Raw genomic sequence first — 10,116 nt, 5'->3', positions numbered from 1 at the left:
ATCACCATATCCTGCAGGGCTATTACGAGGGGAATTTCATCTGCTTTACTCGAAAAAGCTTTGGTGACATTCTGAAAAAAATGCATAATGCAGCAATTTAAAATAGCTAAAATATTTGGTTCAAGTTTCCTGGATTTCAGCCCTGCCTGAGAAAAGAGTGTGTGGAGAGGGAGGTGCAGAAGGGAAAGGACAGAATTAGAAATAAACCTCTCTCCCTTTCTGCTTTTGCTCTCTTTTCCCATCACTCTCCGACGTTCAAAATCAACCTGAGGATGGAGGGGGAGGATGCTGCCGATGAAGAGCACTCTCTGCCAGGCTTCTCTGTGGAGAGCTCTGATTTTCATGAGCATGAACAGGAGACCTCTCCCTGATCACGTTTCCAGGCCTGGGTTATTAATGGTTGTATATCCAGCCCTTTAATTGCTTCCTCTTCTGGTGATGTCTTTTTTAGTCTTACTTCAGCTAATACGCACTCGGTACGTATTAAGTAATGAAAATGCACAATCAAGGCACACATGCCTTGCAACTGCTGTTTATACTCAAGGATTTAAAACTAGTAACAAGGGAGGTTAATGTTATTCTTAGGAGATAACACTCGTTGCTATGGTGAAGACGTCTTCTGTCACTCACTGTTGGGAAGATGGCGCCTGTGCTGTGAAAGCTTGACGGTATTTTTGCTTTTGAGATTAGCGATAGTAATTATTCCAGCGCAAATACTAACACGTGTGTTTCTGTGCAGATTCTCATAGAGATGCTTTGTATCTAAACAGGCTCCTCTCTGCCTCCTCGGTGGGCTCAGCGTGCTGGTACTGACAGGGTTTTTCAACGCCTGAAGAAACAATGGAAAACAGCAATAGCTTGTGTCTGCAGACAACAATAGTCTTGCAAAAAAATAAAGTATCAGGCCATTTAATTTTTTGTTGCTTAATGCATTTCAACATCTGTATTGTGTTCTGGAGATCCTTCAGCTTTTTAAAATATATAAAATTTGGTTAGGACTGATCTGCTGCCCACAACTTCATGATCCGCACTTCCTACTAAAATTTATTCAGGCAATAATCCACAAGAAATTGGTTGTTTTCAGCAGTTTATGACTTGTTATTTAACATTTAACAGAATGGCAGTTTATTTTGGTAACAACCAATACTGAGAGGTTTATTGCCATTATAAACCATAATCAACCATTTGTATCATTAGTAGTTTTTCAAGATATAAAAATGGCCAGCTGCATTGGAAAATTGTTTAGCAGCTATAAAAATTAGCATTGAAGATTATGGATGGGGTTATTTCACCTTAAAGGTCAAAAGTATTTAGAGAAACCACTCACTTCAGTGTAAATTATTCAGCAGATTGGTAAAACCCAATCCTGGAAAGACAATACTGAAGTAATTCTCAGTAATTTTTTTGATTATGGTCATGAAAAAGGAATCTGTAGGAGATGGACAATACAGAAGATTACACTTTCTTTATCACAGCATCAGGCCAGAAACTAAGGCTAGTTGCCTTTGCAGATGTTGCAACTGTTTTGCTGAAGAATTTATTGTACTGTACTCACAAATAGCTTAATCATCAAAGTTTCCCATTTCTCTCCCTAAGCTGGCCACAGGTTTCATAATTGACATGTTTAGAAAAATTCAAAATACTTCTATTTTGATTGGAATAGGTTTCAAAGGAGAGCACAGGTTTTATAACAGTATATCAGTTCTTCACCTTAATCCACTATAGTGGGCCAAATCTAAGTATTTCACAGCGGATAATTCAAGCGTACAAATTAGTTTCTATTTTTGCTCTCAAATATGTATGTACAAGCTGACAGCAATTTCCTTTTTTCTCCTTATTTCACTAATATTTCATTTTACTCCATAGTTGCACAAGTACTTACTGCAGAACATTTGAGCTGAGTTTAATCACAATAGCTCTTCTATTGCCACTGTTGTGCATATATACATTTGCACTGTCTGTATACTATATACACTTGTTGGGGATATATACATTTGCACAATTCATGCAAATGTTCACTTAGGAATAAAAAAAAATGTTTTCTCTTAACAGTTGTGCCTGGCTGTAAAGTTCATTTTTCCAACCTGTTTGTGCCAGTAGAACTTTCACTAAGCAAAGCCACTGCACAGAGAGGAAAAATGGATGAAAAACATGCATTTAAACCTTTGAGCAGGTAAGAGGAGTTGTTTGGTTTTTTTTTAATTTATGTTTAGTAATATTCATTCACTTCTTCTCTTCAATGCTGATTGGAATTTCTGGCAGAAAGCTTTAACTCATTTTTTCCTCCAGTCTTCAAACATTATGAAGCAAATCAATCCCTACTATAACTCCAGTGAATTTGAGGACATTATAGCAGAGGTGACTTTGGCACCGTATTTCTTGTTTAAACTGCTTACCTGCTCACGCACAATTTTTATACAGTCAAGAGTGATGGTTGCTGGATTTCATTATTCACATTCAAATGATGTGAAATATGGGAGATGCCACAGCTTTAATTCTCGGATAATTTTTGTGGGTTTCACCTTCTGTAACTTGGAGTGGGTTATTAGGATTGCCATACAGATGCAGAAGTTTTTTCAACCTCCACAAAGGTGCCCAGCAGGCTGGTGAAGAAAAGAAAACTGAAGACACTTCCCCCCTTGGAAGCGTGGTCCGCCATGTCAATTCCTTTTGAAGGGAGAAGAGAATTTCTCTTAAAAAAAAAAAAAAAAATCAAAAGAACAACAAACACTTAGTTTCGCCTCCCTCGCTAGCCTAGAAATAATATATGACATGAAAGAAACTGAAACAAAGTCCTCAGGAAAAAAAAATCCAACCCCAAATCTACCGCCTAGTCATATTCAGCCTGTCTTTCATGCTGTTAAAAATTCTTTTCAGCCCTGGGCATTGGTAGCAGAACTGCAGCAATGAGGATCAGGCAATCCTGCCTGCCAGTCAGAGGCATTAGCAATTTGCTGCTTGCAGAAAAAACAAAAAATAGAAGTGGAGAATTCCATAAAGCAACAAAAGCAAGGCAGCCTTCTTTCTACCAGGCTGCATTGGTATAGCTAGAGGCTACCAGGTAGCAGAGATTAAGATTATTTAGGCCTTTTTCACGAGCGCAAGCAGGGATACAAAAGCAGGCACAAATGTCGATGGAAAAAACCTGCATTCTTCAGTTTACCTTTACTGACTAAAGTAAAATTAGATACTTGCAGTCAGAAGCATTACCAGCTTCTGCTGGATTGACACAATAGAGGAAAATGTGAATCAGAGGGTGGCTTTTCCAGGCATGGATGAGTTATTTAATTGAAAAGGTGTCTTTCTCTTTTGTGAAATCATTTTCCCCTCCATATTTTTACGAAACACTGAGTCATTCAAAAATTTGAAAGCGTTTACGTTCACACTTTTTGCTGAATTTTGGGACATGTTATAAACTAACGGTGTTGCCCCCCCTCCCTGCCCTTTTGTAAGCGCTCACTTATTACGGCTTTTTAATTCTTTGGTCCGGAATCACAAGGGCTAGCCATTGGCATCATTAATAGCTTTCGAGTCGTTGTGTTTTCAACTTTTAAATTGGGCTTTAAAAGACTACGGTTTCATATTTATTAAGGGCTGTTGGGAACATCAGCTTGTATCAGTAGACTCATTTTCAGGGTTGGAAAGTAATTTGCTTATGAGTTTGGCATCCTCACCTGGGGACATCCCAAACCACGAGCTCACCAGGCAGCAAGGACACCTCAGCGCTCTGCTTTTTCTGTTTCCTTGTCATCCACAGACAGGCTTTTGAAATAAGACTTTAACAATATAGAATCAAATGATATGCCCTCCTCACCTCCACTCTCAATCCAACAAAACCCGGGTGATTTTTCAGCTCAGCTTCGAGTCAACCTGAGTAAACAGGTCAACTTTCCCAAGCGCTGGCTGCTCAGCAGCTAATGCTGAAGTAGCATAAGCTAATTTATATTCTGTAGGGTCACTTAAACTCTCGAGTGTTAAGCTAAAGTGTCAGCCAGGTCCCAGTGGGGCAAGTCTCTGCAGCTCTTGGAGTACTTTTTCTTAGGAGGAGAGTTTCGTCCCTCATTTGAATTCGTTTCGTATTATGGATTCCTTCCTTCCTTCCTCCCCAAAGTGGAAGGACTAATTAGGAATAGTTATCACTGCTGACATTCAAAGCATTATTAGAATTGCAGCCCACTGAAATAAAAAGGGAATTTGCGTCTATTGTAGGAGATCCTGACAATTCAGGCGTTGTTACACTCCGGTAGGGTCACCTTTAAAGCTTTCCTCAGCTTCAGCTCCAGCAACCTGGCTTTCATTGCAAACCAGTGAGACTGGAGTACAACTGATGCTGTCTGGACCTCTGGGTTGTTTGGATTTTTGGGTTTTTTTTGTGGAGGGGAAAAGCTGTTTAAACATGTAGAAAAAGCCCAGACACGCTTCTGTGTTTCAGATCCTAACCCCTCACGCTGTTCTCACTTCTGCTGCCCCATTCACCTCTGCAGAGGTTCTTCGTTTGCTTTGGTTCCGTGGCTTTTGGAAGGCGCTATCTCTAGTTTTGTCGCTTCAGAATTGCAGCTGAGCATAAATAGGCAAGCATCCATCGCTCTGGTCAGGGACTCGAGGCAGGGGAGAGGTCATACACTAGCCAAACCTGAAGCAGACGGAGGATGCCAGTGCGTGACCGGCATAAGGACACCTCAGATGTGCCACTGCCAAAGGCAGCTCCTCTCCAGCACCCACGCGTGCCCCACGCATTCACATCGGTGTAAACCAGAGACCGGGTAGTGATGCGGTTCGTTGAAATTACAGCCCCATCGCAAGCGCTAATCCAAGGGGGAACCACGGGCAAGGCAAGGGGACCTTCGGCAGCTACACGCTACGAAGTCGGTATAAGCTGGTCATGCTGCTGCAACGTGTGTCCACAAAAAATCTGATCGTTTAGGAAGAGGTCTGACATTTTCATTCTGCATTCAGACTCTGGTAGGGCCAAAAGAGTGTAGCTTCACACCTTTTTAGCCTTTTGGGGGCGGGGTGTTGCTGAGGGGAAGAAGAAAACCCTTTCCTATTTAATTCTCGGCAGCTGGTAATCTAATCAACTTGCTAACCAGCTTTACATATGCAACTTCAGTTCTTAGCAATAGATAGATTCACAAGTGCGAGGAAGGGGGAAAAAAAATATGCCTAAAATAAATCACATTTAGAGATTCCAGGCAGAGTCCAGTATCAAAATGGAAATGGATAAAGTGTCCAGAAACTTAGGAGAAAAAAAGAATCCCTCTGAGTGTTGCTGAAAAAGATCTGTAAAGTCTACAGAAGTCTTCATTACAGTGTAATCTTTCCTTCCATCCCCCCAAACATTTTTAAGTTACCTTCTCTGTTCATGATAATCTTTATATTGTCATTGACGTTGTGTTGCATTAAGCCAGTCTCTAATATTAGATGCAATTATGATACGTGACATTGAAATCATGCTTAAAGTAAGATTCCACTTGAAGGAGTCACCTTAGATCTATGCCTTTGTAAGGCTGTTTATTGCTTTTGTGATTGCGCTATCAAGTATTCTTTGTATACGAGTACCAAGGTGCTAACAGCCAGATCCAAAATAGATAAAAGGAGCCAAACATTTGAGTAACTTGAATTCCAGTGCCTGCAGTCAGATTTGCACTCTAGAAACCCCTTCACAGCTGCTGCTTCAGCTCAGTTTTGAAAAGTACTGCAGCTATATTTTTGCTTGATTTCACCTCTGGTTCCTGAAAACTGTATTTTGCTTCTGCATATTGGTAGAATTAAGTCTACTAGCGCTAACTGCCCCTACACCCAACGGACATCAAGAAACTAGGAAATTAGATTATCTATGGATGCTGTTGGAGCCAAAGTGATTCTGGATCAACCACCAGACATGCTGGCACCTGCACTGTTAAGTCCAGTAGAAATTAAGAGTTTAAGTAATTTTGTGGATTTATCTCAGTAGTCTCAGTTAACAATTTTTTCCCAGACTTACAAAACCAGACCACAGCCTGACCTTTTCATGTCGAACATCACACTCAGAAAGTTTCAGAGGTCAGATTGTGCTGTGGGTGACACTGACTTGTGCCTTCTGTCTAGAACAAATGCCTGTAACGCTGCCTCATCAGTGCCAACACGCAAGCGTAACTCTCTGGTAATTAACTCCACTAGGACTAGGAACCAGCTACTTCATGGTTAAAATCATTACAGCAGTACAGCTAACAGCAGAAAACAAATTTAGAAGGAGAAGAAAAAAAAAATCAACAAAAATAAGATGTGACAAGTGCTTATTTACGTAGTCATTTTTCAGGAGCCGAGCTGCACCTTAATACATAAATGCATTGTACCTTTAGTGAAACCTTCCTCCTGAATAGCTAATAAGTTATATTTAAGTGCTTTCACCAATGAACTGACTTACTTTAGTTACTGTGAAATCATTTTTATTATCCTTCTGTCCAAAAAAGTTGGAGGTAGCTAAAATCATTTTGGTGCACCTCCTGCAAGCTTATGAAATATTGAAGACTGGAGGTAGAGTGGCTGCACGGAGAAAAAGATGGATAGCGAGGGCATTTTCACCGTCACTGAGAAGACGGCTTGAAGGGAAGGCAGGAGCCCCAGAAACATCTGCAGGATTGTATTCTTAATGAAGGGGGAGGGGGGTGGAAAAGACTGAAGCTGACTCATCAAAGTTTGAAATATTTAATTGTGTCATATCAGCACACGGAGAAGCCAACCAAGCAGGTAAGCGAGTTGCAGATGTTGCTTTGTGGCACAGCACCTGGCTCCAGCTCGCTCTCCCAGGTATTTAAGGCCCCTGTCGAAATGGTATCTACGTGGTGTTGAGAGTGATGGGGACTGGCTGTTAAATGATACGCTAAGATCAGGAGAAACATAACGAATAGGAGCTTGCAAAGGACTTTTGTCTCAAAGGGGAATCCCACTGCTTCTTCCCCAGCTGCGACTAAAGAAAATCTAACTGCGAATCTTGTAGCCCTCTACTTAATTCGGGAAATCTGCACTGCTGTCAGTAACTTCAGCGCTCAGATCCTTAAGCCTCTCTTAGCTGATCAATTTGTCCCCTACAGCAATTCCTACCGCAGTAATTCCCACTGACCCAGCGAGGGAAGCACTAAACAATTACGGGCCGGCTGGTTGCTGAACCCGCTAACTAGGTGCTCATGATTTGAGGAGATATTTCTGTCTGTTTAGGCCACTGGCAGTTTTACAGGGCAGAATGTCTTTGCTCTCGCTCCAGTGGAGACTAGGCGGCTTCCCACTGCCTGGAATTAAGGACAAAGGACTGACCCCACCAGTGACACCGAGACTGGACTCAGAGTCCTCCAGGAGACCACCACAGAGAGGTATTAAAAAACCCAATATTTTGTATTGTGCAGCTCTCCAAACATTCAACACTATTTTAACTATGCTTCCAAGTTCCACCATACTTCAGACTTTATAAAAAGCAAGCAAACAAAAACCACCCATAGAAACTATTGCAGGATAATTCCCTGACATGGCCATTCTGTTATACCTCTGCTATCCGCCTCCCCCACTGGATCTCGTAGCATGGAACAATTTAGGTTGGGAGGGACCTCCGGAGGTCCCTAACTGTACCTGCTGCTCAAAGCAGAGCCACCAGCGGGGTCAGACTTTATCCTGTGGGTCTTGAAAGAATCCCAAGGATGGAGAACGCACAACCTCTCCGGGCGACCCGTGTCACTGCTGGGCTGCCTTTTGGGGTGAAAAAGTATTATATCTGCCCAGCCTGCAGTGCTGCGAGGGGCTCTTCCTTCACCGGTGCCGGGCTCTGCGTCTGTCCGTGTTGAATTTTGTGAAGGGTTCCCGTCACCCCGTTCCTGCAGCCCCTCCAGGTCCTCCTGAACGTCAGCCCTGCCCCATGCCTGGTTCATGCTGTTTGGCATCATCTGTAAACTTGACAAGACAACGCTCCATCTCCTTCTCCAGGTCACTGACAAAGTTGTTAAAGACGAGAGGACCCAGGACAAACCTGGTTACCCATTGAGCTAGAATAGAATCATTAAGTTTGGAAAAGACCTCTGGATCATCAAGTCCAACTGTCAACCCAACACCACCATGCCCACTAAACCATGTTCTGATGTGCCTTGTCTACACGTTTTTTGAACACCTCCAGGGATGGTGACTCAACCACCTCCCTGGGCAGCCTGTTCCAATGCCTGACAACCCTTTCAGTAAAGAAATTTTTCCTAATATCCAATCTAAACCTCCTCTGACACAACTTGACGTCATTCCCCCTTGTCCTGTCACTTGTTACTTGGGAGAAGAGACTGATCCCCACCTCACTACCACCTCCTTTCAGGTAGTTGTAGAGAGCGATAAGGTCTCCCCTCAGCCTCCTTTTCTCCAGACCAAACAACCCCAGTTCCATCAGCTGCTCCTCATAAGACTTGTGCTCCAGACCCTTCACCAGCTTCATTGTCCACTATAATTTTGTTTAGGTTTCTTTTGTTAAGATTGTATTTGTTAAACTGTATTCACTGCAGTGTTTAGGATCTCTACTATTCTTTGAAACGAAAACTGTTCACTCACCTGCCAGATGTAAGGAACACCCAAGTTGCCCATATCGATTCCAACGGTCAGGAGAAATCCAGAACCAGGCTTTATGCAATGTTTAAATCATACAACCATTTTGGAGAGGAATCATTTTGGAGAAGGACTCTGCCACGATTTAAAACTAGAGTTTATTAGATGCAATATCTGCTATATTAAAAAAACCTAATTAACCTCTCCTTGTATAAGTTAGTATATAAATAAGGAAACTGTAATAGCACAGTAGGGGTATTTTAATGTCACATGAAGCTGTACAGCAATTATTTTGTGTACCATGACTAACTCTTGAAAAATCTTAAGAATATTAATTGGATGATGCTACCATTGTTGAAATCATATTTCTAAGAATAGTTTCGTGACTTCCTATTAAAGGAAGTAGGTATATTCCTATCTAGGCTGACAATTCAAGTTATCCATGGGAGGAGTTTCTCACCCCATGCTTCATGGGCCACCAACAGTCAGTAAGACATCAAATAATGATCTAAAATTCCCTCCCCTCCTCCTCCTCAATGCCCCAAGCAAGTGAATAAACTTACAAAACAGGAGAAAGTAAAATACAAAAGCATATTTTAAATGTAGCTGAAATTTTAATCACTTGCAAAAAGAAAATTATATTTGTCAACATCCCCAAAAGCTCTAGGTTTTTTTTTTGTTTTCCAGTAAGTTTAATATTCTCATTTAAAAAAAGTTGGGAACATGAATCTGTGAAAAAATAGCTCGTACAAATAAAGTATGATGATGGCAGAAGTACAGTGCCACTATTTCTTTAAAAGACCCACAACTACGTTGTATATATTTATACCAGAGCAAAAACAGGGTATAAAGAAACTCAATAAAGAGCATAAATTGGAGATGTTTGGGGGGTGGTGTTTGATTTTTTTTTTTTAATTGGCTTCCTATTTATGCCACAATATTTGAATTAAGACATGTAATTTACTTTGGCATTATTTTTTCTCTCTTTAGAAAACTGAGAGGTATGTCAGAAGTTGCATCTACCCCTGAGGAGGAAAGTTTTTCTCACTCTCAAATTGAAATAATCTAATTTGGAAAATTAAGTCAAAAAAAATCAAGAAAAATGTTATTTTAAAAGTGCACCCCAGTACAGATGCAAAATTCCTCATAGGATCCTGAAAAGCAGTGTGTATGTGTATAAACACGTGAGTGCTTATACATACGTGTACATACACACACGTTCTGTTTAAGGATGAGAAAAGTGTTAAACTGAGCAATGACCTAGCAAGGAAGTAGTTTTACACGTATGCAGAAGGAGCAATCTAAGCACATAGGGGAGTAAATTTTTACCTTTAAAATTGCCTAGGAGATCAGACAAAGGTTTTGTGAATTGTACCTTGTATTTCTATGTCTCAGTTCTACCCAAGTCCCCTTCTAGGCCAGCAAAGGTTTTGCAAATTGCACTCGTGCAGGCAGATTTCACTGGGTCTTTTTGTGGACCTATGCCTAAGTCTGCTGTGGCAAGGGTAAAGAATGAAATTTCAAAGAAAACTCCCACAGACCAAGAGCAAAAACCAGGCAGATGAG

At 41.2% G+C, this 10,116-nt stretch overlaps 1 long non-coding RNA gene across 1 annotated transcript; it reads right to left on the bottom strand.

The window, feature by feature from the left end:
- Positions 1 to 516: 516 nt before the first annotated feature.
- LOC138689156 (uncharacterized) lies at positions 517 to 3,160 on the bottom strand. Its single transcript, XR_011328008.1, has 2 exons — positions 2,397 to 3,160; positions 517 to 829 (listed from the first exon to the last, which is right to left on the bottom strand). It is a non-coding gene; the product is annotated as an uncharacterized lncRNA (long non-coding RNA).
- Positions 3,161 to 10,116: the final 6,956 nt, after the last annotated feature.

The sequence above is a fragment of the Haliaeetus albicilla genome, chromosome 15 (assembly GCF_947461875.1).
Source record: "Haliaeetus albicilla chromosome 15, bHalAlb1.1, whole genome shotgun sequence".
Lineage (NCBI taxonomy): Eukaryota > Metazoa > Chordata > Aves > Accipitriformes > Accipitridae > Haliaeetus > Haliaeetus albicilla.
Note: the sequence above shows the minus strand (reverse complement) of the source record. Positions and strands in the feature narration are given on the sequence as shown.